General features: G+C 43.0%; 1 protein-coding gene across 3 annotated transcripts in view; it reads right to left on the reverse strand.

The window, feature by feature from the left end:
- Window positions 1-12,887, reverse strand: part of KCNJ16 (potassium inwardly rectifying channel subfamily J member 16) — a 30,004-nt gene extending 17,117 nt beyond the window's left edge. The window contains exon 1 of one of the 3 annotated variants that reach the window (XM_033847488.2): window positions 12,739-12,887. The gene's annotated coding sequence lies outside the window, so the exon portion shown is untranslated. Of the gene's footprint in view, window positions 1-8,377; window positions 12,708-12,738 lie in introns of those variants that run through there. The other 2 variants (XM_019938687.3, XM_019938686.3) reach the window with 2 other exon arrangements.
- Window positions 12,888-14,121: the final 1,234 nt, after the last annotated feature.

Genomic DNA, 14,121 nt, shown 5'->3' on the forward strand with positions numbered 1-14,121 from the left:
CGGCTCCTTTTGCCGAGGAGACTTTACTGTCAGTTCAACAGAGCAGCACTAATCAAAATCTCGATTATCTAAAAAGTGATGGCTCAGCGGCCAGAAAGTACCTCCAAGTAGTTCAGAATGACGCGGCCCGGGAGGTCCAGCCCATAGGCGACCTGTGATGCTAATCAAGGCGTCTCTCTGTGCTCCCAGCCCACACTGCTAGTGGCAGCTGCCCCTCCGTCCAGCTGGGTCTCTTCTCTCAGTGCCTGAGTTCTGTGTCACTCTCCCCTAATTTTAGCAAAAAACCTGAAATGCTTGTTTTATTTTACCTTTTTTTTTTTTTGCTTTGCAAATTAACAAACTAAAACTTAGAGAAAAGAAGTTGTTCACTATCTATCACAGAGGTGGAAAGTGAAAGAACCAGGATTGCAATCCAGGTCTCTATAACTAGATTCTAAATGGTGCATAAAAGTTAATGTCCGGCTTCCCTGGTGGTGCAGTGGTTGAGAGTCCGCCTGCCGATGCAGGGGACACAGGTACGTGCCCTGGTCCGGGAGGATCCTACATGCCGCGGAGTGGCTGGGCCCGTGAGCCATGGCCGCTGAGCCTGCGCGTCCGGAGCCTGTGCTCCGCAGTGGGAGAGGCCACAGCAGTGAGAGGCTTGCGTACCGCAAAAAAAAAAAAAAAAAGTTAATGTCATCCTCTTGGATGTACATATCTTTTGTAGAAAAGGCTTGAACCAGGTTTTCTAGAATTAAGGAGATTGTATGCTATTCCCTAACTTTAAATATGCAGGTTGTGGGAAAATATCTCAGCATCTGTGGTTGTTTTCAAGCTTTCCTGAGATACGTCTACCCACTCTACTGATAAGATCGGCCCATGATGTGCCACCAGTGTGGGTACACCAGTACCCACAAGCCCCAGTGACTGTCAACCAGCAAAACCACTGGATTGAACCACTCAGAACCTAAAGAAGGTCAGCAAAGAAAGAGGCCAGAGGAAGCCCAGGCCTGGGGTGGGAGTGGGGTGATGCTATCAAAGAAGGCGAATTGGGCGATGCCTCTACACGGAGCCGAACGTTTCCAGTTGTGAGATTACACGGCCCATGGGTGGGTGGCAGGGAAGGTCTGTTGCCTTTGGACGCCCTTTGGAATTAAGCCAAAGTGTTTGAATACAAAGGGAAAAACAACCCAGTGTGGATGATGTCACAGAGCATCCTGAGGAAAGCAGCAAAAGGATAAAGCTTCCTACTGCTTGGATCCAAAGAACACAGACTTATTTTGGCATTAATTTCTTCTGCAGCCAGAAGTGTGATTCTTATGGAAGGATTAGCCCTAATCGTAAACGGCCAGTACTGAGGAGGATGTGTGTATGTGTGTGTGTGGTTCTTGATCAGTAAATCAGAGAACTAGCCTTCCCAGCCCTCCTGCACATGTTTTAGGGAGTTTATGAATCCCTGTCACTAGGCAAAGGCCATTTTCCCTGAGGTTCACAGGACATTGGCGTGCTCTCCTCAAGAACACTAAAACCGTGATCAGAAATCTGCCATGTCATACAAGAGCAGTGGTTAGTAAACCCAGAAAAATTCAGGGTAGAGAAGAGGGACCCAAAACTGAAAGGGCTTTAGGTCAGTGGCAGGCTAGTATCAGTAAAGTAAAGAGAGATTCATTTTACTGAATTTCTTAGGTGACAAAGGAGGGTCTGTCTGTCAGCTCAAGCCACAGATGAAAGAATACCTATGCACGGTAAAGGTTTTAAAATTTTCTGTCCATTATGATGTTTCGACATCCTAAAAGGAAAACAAAAACAAAGACATATTCTGGCTGGAGAGAGACTGCCCTCCTCAGGGCTAGCCAGTCCTTAGAGATAGAAGAAGACCCAGCCTGGGGCATGCTTTAGACATACAAACTAACTCATCCAGGGCCACATCTCCTCCAGGTGGCTGTACACCCAAGAAGGAAATATTCTTCTGCCCCCATCATCCCAGGGCCAGGCATCAAGCAACCAGGAACAACCCAGAGTTCTCCAGAATCATTCAAACTAACCACAGCTAAGCTATTCATCCTGCCCTGCTTTGAGTTTCTCACGCAAACCCCGATAGAAGCCAGCTGTGACTTGACCTCCCCTCTGCTGCTGTCTTCTGCCTCTGGACCACCCCGGTGTCTTTCCCACGTGGTCCTGTGCCACATCTCCCGTCTCAAGGACGTTTGAGGATAATACTCTGGATTTTTTTCTGAGCCTCGATGCTGTCTGCTGTCATGGCCACACCTGACTATCTCATAAAAGAATACAGAGCAACCCAAGGTTGGGATGAGAAAAAACACATTTCTGTCTTCATTGCAAAAGAAACGCCCCAAGGGTGATGAACACATTGTCATTACAATTCAGCATTTTTTAGATGCAAGGGAGGGAGTGCCTTCTTCCGCTTTGGAGGGACACCTCGGAACACTGTAGCTGGAGGACCGCCGTATTCTGAGCCTCGCAGCCTCGGGAGATCATCGCTAAGGCTGACCCAGCAGCTGGCTGCGGAACATGGCTGGCTGTGCTCACGGCTTCTCGCTCTGCAGCCTGTGGGCTGGGGGAGCCGACTGGATCACCTCAATGGCTGGGAGCATGCATTTAGGGAGAATCCGGTAATGCCTTTCTAGGTGCCAAATCTGATGTGTGTGGACTGATAGGCAATAGAACGGCCAGACCCCTAAGGTCAAAGGCCAAGGATTTCGGGTTGCCCACTGGAGAGGGGTGCTGGCTGCGCCTTGGAAGCAGGTCCACCTATGATTGTGGAAGGACGGGAATTCAGTTGAGCTGACAGAGGACAGCATGGGGAGAAAAGACTCCTAGGGCTTTTGTGAATCAGTGTTACAGCCCCGTAGTGAGAGGCCGAGGGCCGAGCAGGAAGGGGAAACACAGAGGTGGGTTGTTCAAGAGAGGGGAGTGGGGGCAGCGGGGAGACACCCGGGCAGGAGAGCGACCACATCAAAGAGGTGTGGCCAGAAAGAACTGAGCCTGTGTGTGGAGCTGGGCTGTAGGGTCATCGGGAATCCAGACACAGGGAGGATAATAAGGGCTGCATATACCCGTCAGCCTGAAAAGAAACATTTCTTAGGGCCCAGCACTTCACATCCATGAACTTGTTTAATTTTCTCCCAAATCCTGAGAACAAGGTATCAATATCATCACCATTTGAAGGGTGAAGAATTTTTAAAAATTCATTTTATTGGGGTGTAGTTGATTTACAATGTTGTGTTAGTTTCAGGTGTACAGCAAAGTCAATCAGTTGTACATATACACATACCCACTCTTTTTTAGATTCTTTTCCCATATAGGTCATTACAGAGTGTTGAGTAGAGTTTCCTGTGCGGTACAGTAGGTCCTTATTAGTGATCTATTTTAAATATAGTAGTGTGTATACGGGAGGGATAAATTGAGAGATTGGGATATATATATATATATATTCTTTTTTATATTCTTTTCCATTATGGTTTATCACAAGATGTTGAATGTAGTTCCCCGTGCTACACAGTAGGACCTTGTTGTTTATCCATCCTCTATATAATAGTTCGCAAGGGATGAAGAATTAAAGCTTAACTAGTTTGGTAGATTTATCTGGGGTCACACAGATAGTAAAGAGTTGGGGGGAAAGGACTATAAGAAATTCATCTCCTCCCATAGCTAAAGTTTTAACCCTTAATGAGGAGAGGACCTGCTGGAAGCAGAATCCGTGCGTAGGTGGGGCTTTTTTGTTGTTGTTGTTAAGGACCTAGCGAACTTGAGAAACATAAACTTGGAAGTCTTATGTTATGCTACATAATTTCAAGATGAACTGTAACATGTGGTGATCAAATAATTACTTTACTGGCACAAAGATCAATAAATGGGTTAAATTAACAGAGTAGAGAGCTAAGAAATTGATATATACTTATATGTCTATTTTTTTCGACAAACACATGAAAACAATCCAATGGGAGAAAAAATAGTCAACAAATGGTGTTGGAAAAACTTGATATCCCTAGAGAAAACGATATACCTAGTCCCCTACCCTACACTGAACACAAATATTAACTTGAGATCTATTACAGACTTAAATATAAACAGAAAAACTACACAGCTTTTAGAGAAAAATATAGGAGAAAATCTCTGTGAGTTAGGTGTAAGCAAAGGGTTCTTAGGACACAGGAATCAAAACCATGAAACACAAAACATGGTGGTTAGATTTCCCCAAAACTAAATATTTCTCCTCATTAAAAGTGGACCTGATCTCAGCCAAAAAAAAAAAAAAGAAAAGGAAAGAGGAACCCCAGTCACCAGGGGGGCTGGGGCACGAGTTCAGAGCAGCAGTCACGGCAGGAGGTTCCGGCTGAGTCCTTTGGGATGTGTTCCGGAGCCACTCAGGTGCCCCAGGGATTGACCCACCTCAGAACCGGCAGCAGAGGGGCGTGCATGTGGGGTACAGTCCCCTAAGCCCTAGGTAGGGACTGGGAAAATTCACAGCAGGGAAATCTAGGCAGATGATTCCACTAAACGCGGATCAATGTCAAGCTCAGAAGGCCAGCGGAGAGGAGCAGTGAGGGGGGGGGGGGCGGCGGGGCGGTGGCCACTGAGCTGAAAAAAATCTAACTTTCCCAGAAAATCAAGGCCAAGAGTCTTGAAAAACTAGTTTTTCATCCACACACAACTCCCCATGAAAGTAATAAAAGTTTGTTTAATTGGAGAGATTCCATATCTGAAGATAATGTTCAATTCTGGGTATTTTGCTTTTCGGGAGAAGTTACTATAATAGTGAAAACTAAGAACTGAAGGAGGAGATACTCAAGAAAGTATCCACTCGTGTATTCAAAACCCTACTGAGCACCAACGATCGTCCCCGAACTTGAACTAGATGTGCTGAGATAATGAAAACATGACCCTGCTCAAGGAGTTCACACCCAGACGTGCAGAGAGGGGACATCTAAATTTGTGCAGTAGAGAAAGGGACCCTGCTGGGTGATGCCACAGAGGTGTGGACCAGGATCTGTGTATGGAGTTTACAGGGGAGTGGAGTTAATCTCTGTATGGAGAAGAATGTTTTTATTGTTAGTGTCTCTAACGATCTGGTGACGATGAAGACTATTGACTCAGAATCTGGAGGACCAGCTTGCAGGATATATAGAGAAGAATGTCCTGAATTTGTTAGGAGGTTGAGCTAAGTAATTCTGAAGGCTTCTTTTTATACAAAGATTGAAAGGTTTTATGTTATTTTTCATTAACCACTAAATAGCATTTCCTCCAATTTTATGAAATGAACAATGGTGAAAGATTGTCCAAGAGGATTAAAAAATAAAGTGTCAGAAAGACCTCATCTTCTCGTTAAAGCAAAAACACTTGGGTCTGCTTTTCAATTTTAATAATTGTGAGCCACATTTTCATGCCGAGAGAAAAGCTCACACTGACCCATGTTCTGGTATTATTTGTGCCTTTGTTCATTGCATCAACGTTGTATTTTAGTTGATCTGCTTTTATTTTCATTTTGTATTTCTGTGTATGTCCTAAATTAAAAGAAAAAAAAATCTCGGGCAGGATCATGGATTTTCTTAAGAGAAAAATTAGGGAAAGCCCAGAATAATGGCTGACAGGGAAGTTTCCAAGGGCCAGAGATGCTTCCGGATCGGTTACTCTTGTGTTCCAGGCTGTCCCTGAATCCCGCTGTGAGGTCAGACATACTATTCCTTGCAGGTGAGCCAAATTCAGGTTTTGATGGTCTGGGTCTCAGAAAGGTCTTATCAGGTTCTCTTCACAACCTGTTATTCCATTTATATTATTTACATAATGCAAACAAAATAGTACCTTAACCTACATCATTTATGTTTGATTTTTGGAGGCAGACTGATTTCTGTTGGAATCTCATGTCTACCACTTACCTATGTGAATTCCAACCAGTTATTTTACGTTTTTGATCCCCGTCCCTTTAAAAGGGTAATTAAGAGAATGAAATCAGATAGCATTATAAAATGGTAGATGTCCCATAAATGTCAGTAGTTTTCACCTGGACAAAACCAGGAACTTTGCCTTGGCTGATTTGAAGCAGCCATGGTGAACGTGATGGGGCAGATGTTCTGATTTTTTAAAAGATCAGAATGTGAAATGACTGATTTGTCTTTATTAGACCGCGTACGCACAAAAGCACGCCCTCGGCCTGGACTCGCTTCTTGACCCTCATCACCCTGATGCCAGCCCATCCCACATACCTTCCTGGACCTCGGCCACATCGCTGGGGAGATTGGCCTCATCAGAGAGGCGAGGTCCAGGGATGGAATGTGGGTGTCTGGAAGCCGAAAGTGGAAGACTGCTGCTCAGAAAACCATGTCAGAAGCGGGTCAAATTCTAGAGAAGCCCATAGTATGTGAGAAAAAAGCAGATCAGTGGTTTCTCGGGGCTAGAGGTGAGGGAAAGAAGCTGACAGCAAAAGGGCATGAGGACCTTTCTGGTGTGATGGAAGTGATGTGTATCTTTATTGTGGTGTTGGTTACATGCCTTATACACTTGTCAAAGTCCATCAAACTGTACACTTAAAATGTTTGAGTTTTATTGTATGTAAACTATACCTTAATACAGCTAATAAGAAAGACAAAAAAAAAAAAAAAGAAGAAGAAGAGGGTCAAGGCTGGTGTAAGTTGCCAGAGCTACCTCTGATATCATGAGTTTTCCGTCATCCTAATTGCAAAAGTGCAACGGACACGTATGTTCTCAAACCTGAGAACAAGATGTACGTTCCCTGGAGTCGAGCCATTTGAGATATTACTTTAAGCTTAGCTATTAACCGACGATCACCGTCTGTATCGGCGTTTCCCTCCTCTCTAAAATGGAGCTAATAAGAATTGTCTCCATTGAGTGTGTGCTCACTGTGTGCCAGGTACCACATCGAGGGAGATTAAATCGAAGGAGATTAAATGATATCTAAGAGAGCGAGATTATGAAAGGCTTTTGAAAAGACGGCAGAGAGAAGCTAAGTCACTTGGGAAGGTCACGCTGGTGTAAGCAGCCCATGTGAACTCCAGCTTCAGGATTACGGGCTTTCAGAACCTCTAGGGATGTTCCCCTAGCTCCCTGGGAATTCTCCAAATGATTTCAAGGCTCATGGGAAGTTAAAGAAGGAGGGGGAAGGGCTTTTAAAAAGAAAAGCTTAAATAAATATGGTATTTGCTGCGTTTCTGGTATATACTTTTCTTGTCTATTTTGTTAATGACTTTTTAAAATTATGAATAAGCTTCAAATTTTATTTAATGAGCTTTCTGCATCTACTGGATACATCATACTGAGAAGATCACTTTTTTCCTTGAATGTGTTCATATATTACCTGTATCGATAGATTTTTCTAATGTATATTATCCTTACATTCTTGGGTAGACGTAACCACTGGCAGATTTAATTTGCAATTTCTAAAGTTTCTTTTATTATATAGCAAAATTTAAATTGGCCTATAATCTTAATGTTTTGTGTTTAATCTTTGTTTGTTTTAGGCATTACAATTAAACTAGCCTTGTAAACTGCAAAAAAAAAAAGAAAGAAAAGCTTAAAGAGTTTCGTAAATAAGACATATTTATGGTTAAACCCACGGCCCTGCATCTATGCAATGTTGGAATTTCCAGGTAGACAAGTTGGATTATCTCAACCTCTGCTCCTTTCACCAGAGAAATGAAGTCTCAAGCCATGGGGTGTTAACCGATGTTAATGACTCCCTGGCAACGCCCCAGATTGCAAACCAAAAGACAGTGAGTAGAAGAAAAACATTAAAAGTTAAAAAGCCCAGTGCTTTTCCACCTAATCAGACGTCAAAGCCTGAGGAGTTCACTATTTACTGAAGTTACCTTTTAGCAGTTTTTCTTTTCTAATGCGTCTCACAGTATTTCTGTCTATATTTTTAGTTGTCAAGACGTCATTAATGACAGGTCAATGACAGCACTTCTTATCACACAGTTTCAGATCTTCAGTGCCACTTTGTTGCCACTTTGGAACAGTGGAAGAGTGACGAAGACACACAAAAGGAGGGTTTGATGAATGACTATTTCCACAGGAAATTAAAGACTCATCCTTTTCCACATTGCCCCACGGCATCAATAAGTCACGTTCGGTTGGATAAGTCATCATGCTTTTTAAGTCTGTCTCTCTGTTTCTAATGGTTACTTCCCTGATCTATAAAAGGCACTTGCATTCTTAATCTGTTCGATTCAGCACTCCCCAGAGATTATATGAAGGAAAGAAAGACTATTCCCAGCCATAGACCGTACAGCAATCAATCACACTATGTAGCCCAAGGAAGCATCATAAGGGTCCTACTAGCAGGCATACGCCCAAAAAAGATCGAGCAAGAGAGCAATGCTTTCAGGCTTGGATCACTTAGTAACCCACTAGATGGTCTCACCTCAGTTACGGATGATGAAGTTCAGCTCAGACCCCCGTGTCCTTTGCGTCGTGTAAGAGCACGGCAACTGGACGTCCAGGGCTCCTTTCTCTCTGCTCCTCCGAGCTCGCTCTCAAGCTGTCAGCACCCACCGCCATGGAGATGAGAAAACCCACGGGAGAATCTCGCTCTTCTTTGCCTTTCCGGACACATTCACCACATACAAAGGCCGCTGAGATCTCCGCTTGCCTCTAGAGAATCAACACTTTCTTTAACTTGTTCCCATGCCTACCCGTAGGAGATAGTCTTGCCAGTGGTGGCTTCCAGAAAACAAGAATCAGGAAGAAAGAGCCTCCCTTCCTGCCCATCTATACCTTTGTTTTTTGAACTTATTCAACAAGGCCCTCCCCAAATCACAAAATGGCCGAAAGTTGCCCCTAAACTTCTCACCGTCCCAGAGGCTGGATTTTTTTTCTCACTAACACCTCCAGGACTTGAACAACGTCTTCCAAGTGTGTTCTTCTTAAGTGTAGGTGCCCTAGACTGTCACTGTAAAGATTTTTCTCTGCAAACACACCCTGTCTATGTAATCGTACAACTAAGGCGAACAGTATTTCATTTGGGTTCCGAGGAAATGTGTGCCCCTTGAAGACCACTGACAAGCCCAGTAGTGGTTTCAAGGACAAGGTTTAGATATTTTTCTGAGAAGCCCGTTTCATTTTCTGGCTTGTTTGTTCTAAGTTTGGGATATGGGAGAGAATAAGTTTCTTACTCAATATCCACTTTTCACCTATTGGGAAGTCTTATAATTTGGAATGAACTGGTCATGAAAATGTGGACATTTCTAAGAAATTGATTGGATGCTGGTACCAATTACTAAGATGATGAAACCAGGAGAGAAGGAATTTTGAAGTGGGGAACTCAGTGGTTGAGGTTTTATTGTGGTTAACTGGATGAGCCAGTGAAGGAGACTGAAAAGGAGAATTTCTTCAAGTAGAGAGAAAACCACGAGATGTGGCAGGAGGTGAAGAAAAGATGGCAAGAAAAAGGGAGTGATCCTCTGTGTCGGAGATTAAGGAGAGGTCAAGATGAGGACTAAGAACTAACTGTTGGATGTGGCCATGTGACGTCACCGGCGGCTTGACGAGAGATGTCTCAGTAGAGCTCTGGAGACAAATGCCTGATTAGATCAGGAACAAGTGGGAACAGGGTGAGAGGAAGTGGAGAAAACATGTATCCCCTTTGTAAGGAGTCCTGCTGTCAAATGGAGTAGAAAAATGGGCTGATGGATGGGAAGGAATATGGGGCTCAAGGGGGGTTTATTTCTCAGGGAGGCAGTTTTTTGTTTTGCTTTAATATGAGGGATGTACGGTTTGTCATGGAAGATTTTGCCAACTTCTTAATTTATTTTTTTTTTACGGTACGCGGGCCTCTCACTGTTGTGGCCTCTCCCGTTGCGGAGCACAGGCTCTGGACACTCAGGCTCAGCGGCCATGGCTCACGGGCCCAGCCGCTCCGCAGCATGTGGGATCTTCCCGGACCGGGGCACGAACCCGCGTCCCCTGCATCGTCAGGCGGACTCTCAACCACTGCGCCACCATGGAAGCCCTTCTTAACTTTTAAATTAAGTAAATGTCCTACAAGGATTCTTGTGTGTCGTTTTTATTAAAAATAAGTACTTCTTTTGGGAGACTTGAAGAAGGTGTCCTGTTTGGTCTCCTGGTTTCATTACAAAATCATGAGGAGCGCGTGGAATACTTGTATTGGACCAACAGCTGTGTCTGCTTTGTGCATGTTATGTTACCAACCACCAATTTAACTAACTGGGTGAAAAGCGAATAATCAACTTTCTAAAAATCATTTTGTCTCCCATTTTTTTCCTACATTATGCAAAATACTTGGCTTAATTTCATCGTAAATAAAACATTGTTTCTGTAATTGTGTAGAACAACATAAACTATAGAAGATATAAAACCCATACTAATAACTTCTCAGTACACATTAAAATAATCCTAACTTTAATCTACAAATTAATCATAGCCTACTCCTAAACTACTTGTTCACCTATAACATTGCCTGGTGTACAGTTTATGCTTAATAGTTATTTCTTGAAAAAAAAAGAGAATGAATGAATGAGTGAGTGAATAACAAGTACTAAAGAAATCTGCTATTATCACCATTTTCCTTAAGAGTTATATTCGTTTTCAGACTACGTTATGAATCTGAGTTCTTTCTAAACCATTCAGATTTGTGAGAAGAGCAAATAAAATATGAGACATATCAGTTGAGAATATACTTAATGACAGACTGATATGTTAATGAGAGACCCGTTAACAGGTGTAGTCGCACATGCACAGAGTTTTCTGCAGCTTTTATAGTACAGCTGAGGAGGGGCATACATTGTCCTCAACAGAATCACTTTAAATGCACAGGATACCCTAGACCTGGGATGTTCAGCCTTGGTATTTGGGGCCAGATAATTCTTTTTTGTGGATGTTCTGGGCTTATAGGGTGTTTAGCAACAACCCTAAACTCTTCCCACGAGATGCCACATGACCCCAACCCCCATACTGACAGCCAGCAATGTGTCCAGACACTGTCAAATGTCCCCTGGGTGACAAAATCACCCCTGGTTGAGAACTGCTCTCCTAGCCTCAAAGAACCAGGTAGATGAGTTTTACTCTCGGTTAGTGGAATCCATAATAGAATATGTAATACGTAAATATGATTTCTTTCCTAAAACACGATAAAGGTGGATCCTTTAAGGAGAAGATACACATGTAAAATGTGTATAAAAGGATGCAGTGTTTGGAACTCGATGTTAACACAGCTCTGTGCTTAGGAAAATATACATTCATAAGAAGGCTGGACTTCAGGAAAATAGGTAGAGAGAAAGCACATTTCCATTGAGGCATTAAGTGTCTGCGTTGGTTTTTCAGAGAATCGCGTTAAGATGGGTTCAATTCCTTATCTTTAAAGTGCGAGGCAACATAGTGATTACGAACTGCGGTGGGAGACACTCTGCTGATTAGAAGCCTGACTCTCGCGGTGCCTCGGTAAAAGAATGATAATAAGAACACCTATTCGGTATAGCTCTCAGCAGAAGCAATAAATGAATATTCGTAAAGCACTTATAAAAGCATCAGACAATAATACTTGCCCTTTCAACGCCGTTAAATAACAGTCTGATGGGAGAACACAAAGAGACACACATGTGGGCTGGAGGATGATTTCTGGGTGGCGAAAAGTCAAACGAAAAATGGAAAACACTGGAAGATCTTACATGGCCGAAGGAACGGGCAGAGTGTCAGGTAAAGTGTGTAAAATGGAAGGCATCGCGCTTAGGGAAAAACTATATGACTATTCTTATGGTGATCTATAAGATAATCTAACTGGCTAATTTAATAGAGTAATTTGAAATAGAAAAAAAAAGTTAGACCTTTCTATGGTACATTGTAGACACTAGGTAATGGACAGAATTGTTTATGTTAACATAATTTTCCATACTTAAGGGGAAATTCTAAGTTGTTTGGTGTAGCCTTAGCCCCTGCTGAAACCGTGCCTTTGGATAGACCCAAACAAACTTCAGAGGAGCCACTCTTGCCGGCCGGAGGGCTTCCTGTTATTCCAACTGCCCGGTAACCATAGGCGACAGAGGAAGTATCTGAAGTTCTCACTGTGAAACAGGGCCTCTCCCGCCACTTACGAAAGTCTCTCCCGCTACCTATGTTCCTAAGCTGTGGGAAACTTACTGACTTATTTTCCTCTCTTTGGCCAAACTGTGCCAAAGTGGAGTGGACAATCTTAATAGATGTCCAAATGTGGACTCAGAAATCAATCAGTGGTCAATTGGTTAGCGTGGGCTTCCTCTCAAATGAGCGATCATTGTTCCATTTTAAAGCTTATCAAAAAGGCATCATAAACATTTCTGCTTGGATCATTATTTTCTGAACTGGAATGAATCACTTCTCCGGCTGGTGGTTGTACCATCTACCGAATACACACATTACTGAGCAAAGACCCTGTGAGAATCGCCGCAGTGGCCGTGTCTGTCACCTCAAAGGCTCAGAAGGGCACGAGCACAGCAAGACGTCCTTGCCTGAGCCCCGGTACGACAGCCCCTCAAGGTGGCCCTCGGTCTCTGCTGGGACATTTTCATTGACAGGGACCTCAGTGACCCTCACGTGTTCTGTTCCTATTTTATGATGACTCAACTCTCTCAATGAGGAAGTCCTTCCTTAAACTCAGATAAAAATGTCTTCCGTAGCTCTCACAGGATTTTCCTGTCCCCCTGCTGTCCCTCTGCAAAACAAGTCACGTCTTACTTCCAACAGCCAGTTCTTCAGACAAAAGAAGACCAGAATCTCCTAGTTACTTCTTACCTTCCAAGTCCCGGGCTTCACTTCCTCCAGGGAAAACCCTCCAAAGCCTCCTAGTTCCTGATCTGCAGAGTGATGAGTTAACTTGTCACTTTGAAGGGTGCAGAGTGTTGGGACAAACGCTAAAACGATGAGTCACCGAGACAGCAGGTGTCAAACCAGGGCTGCTGGGACGCTTAGCTTATTCATGAGCAGTTGCGTGCTAGCAAATTTTCATCACGGGTTCTCTGAGGGAAAAAAAGGACTGATTGCAGAGTTCGCCAATTTCTTTTTTTTCCTTAATTTTTAATTAGAGTATAGTTGATTTACAATGTCATGTTAGTTTCTAGTGTGCAGCAAAGTGATTCAGTTATACATATACATATATCCACTCTTTTTCAGATCCTTTTCCCACATAGGTTATTACAGAATATTGAGTAGAGTTTCCTGTGCTATGCAGTAGGTCCTCATTAGCTATCTATTTTATACCTAGTGGTGTGTACATGTCAATCCCAAACTCCTAATTTATCCCCCCCCCCACTTTTGCCTTTGGTATCCATAAGTTTGTTTTCTACATCTGTGACTCTATTTCTGTTTTGTAAAGAGTTTGCCAATTTCTATGGTATAAACTGACACCCTGGCTGATGTCCAGGCTCTGATGGGCTGTACCAGAACGTGGAGGTGGTAAGGGGTGAACAGCTGGCTCCTGGGAGCTGACACAAGTCTGCTCCCGCACACCCCTGGGTCACAAACCATGTTTTAGGATTTGCTCAATATCCTGATTCTTCTCTGATTCTCCCTTTTAAAATGCGACCTATCTTAATTCACAGTTATTGAGGTGCTGTTTGACCAGCCCAGAATCTGTCCAGATTCCACTCAAAATTCCACTTCAAAGATCCAACTTCATCAAAATTCAACTTCGCAACTACTGGGAATGAGAGTAGGGAGGTGAAGAAAGACAAAGTCACCGAAAGGGCCTCTAGCTTCTAACATTTAGGTCAGGAAAGAGAAAGCTGGTCTTTAGTGTCTGTACTGGAAAGAAAGTTGGGCAAAGCTGATATACGTTAAACTACATATATATATATATATATATATATATATATATATATATATCACTAAGCAATTCTTATATACCACGAAGTCTTAATTAAAGTTGTCATTTTTTTAATGGAACGAAAAAGAAACTGGCTTCAAAACGGCTGGCTTGTTGAGAGGGACAGTGCAAAAAATGATTTAAAGTTTTAAACGTTTCCCTGTGATTCAGTAAGCCTTTGTGAAGTCCTTCTCGTGCATTAAGGAAACTCTATGAAAATTCAACTTAAAACTCTGCAAATGAATACACTTCTTTTCATGGCTAGCCTTCTTCACTCTTGGATAGACTCTACTTTCTTCAAAGCCACGGGTATG

This window comes from Tursiops truncatus, chromosome 20 (assembly GCF_011762595.2).
Source record: "Tursiops truncatus isolate mTurTru1 chromosome 20, mTurTru1.mat.Y, whole genome shotgun sequence".
NCBI lineage: Eukaryota > Metazoa > Chordata > Mammalia > Artiodactyla > Delphinidae > Tursiops > Tursiops truncatus.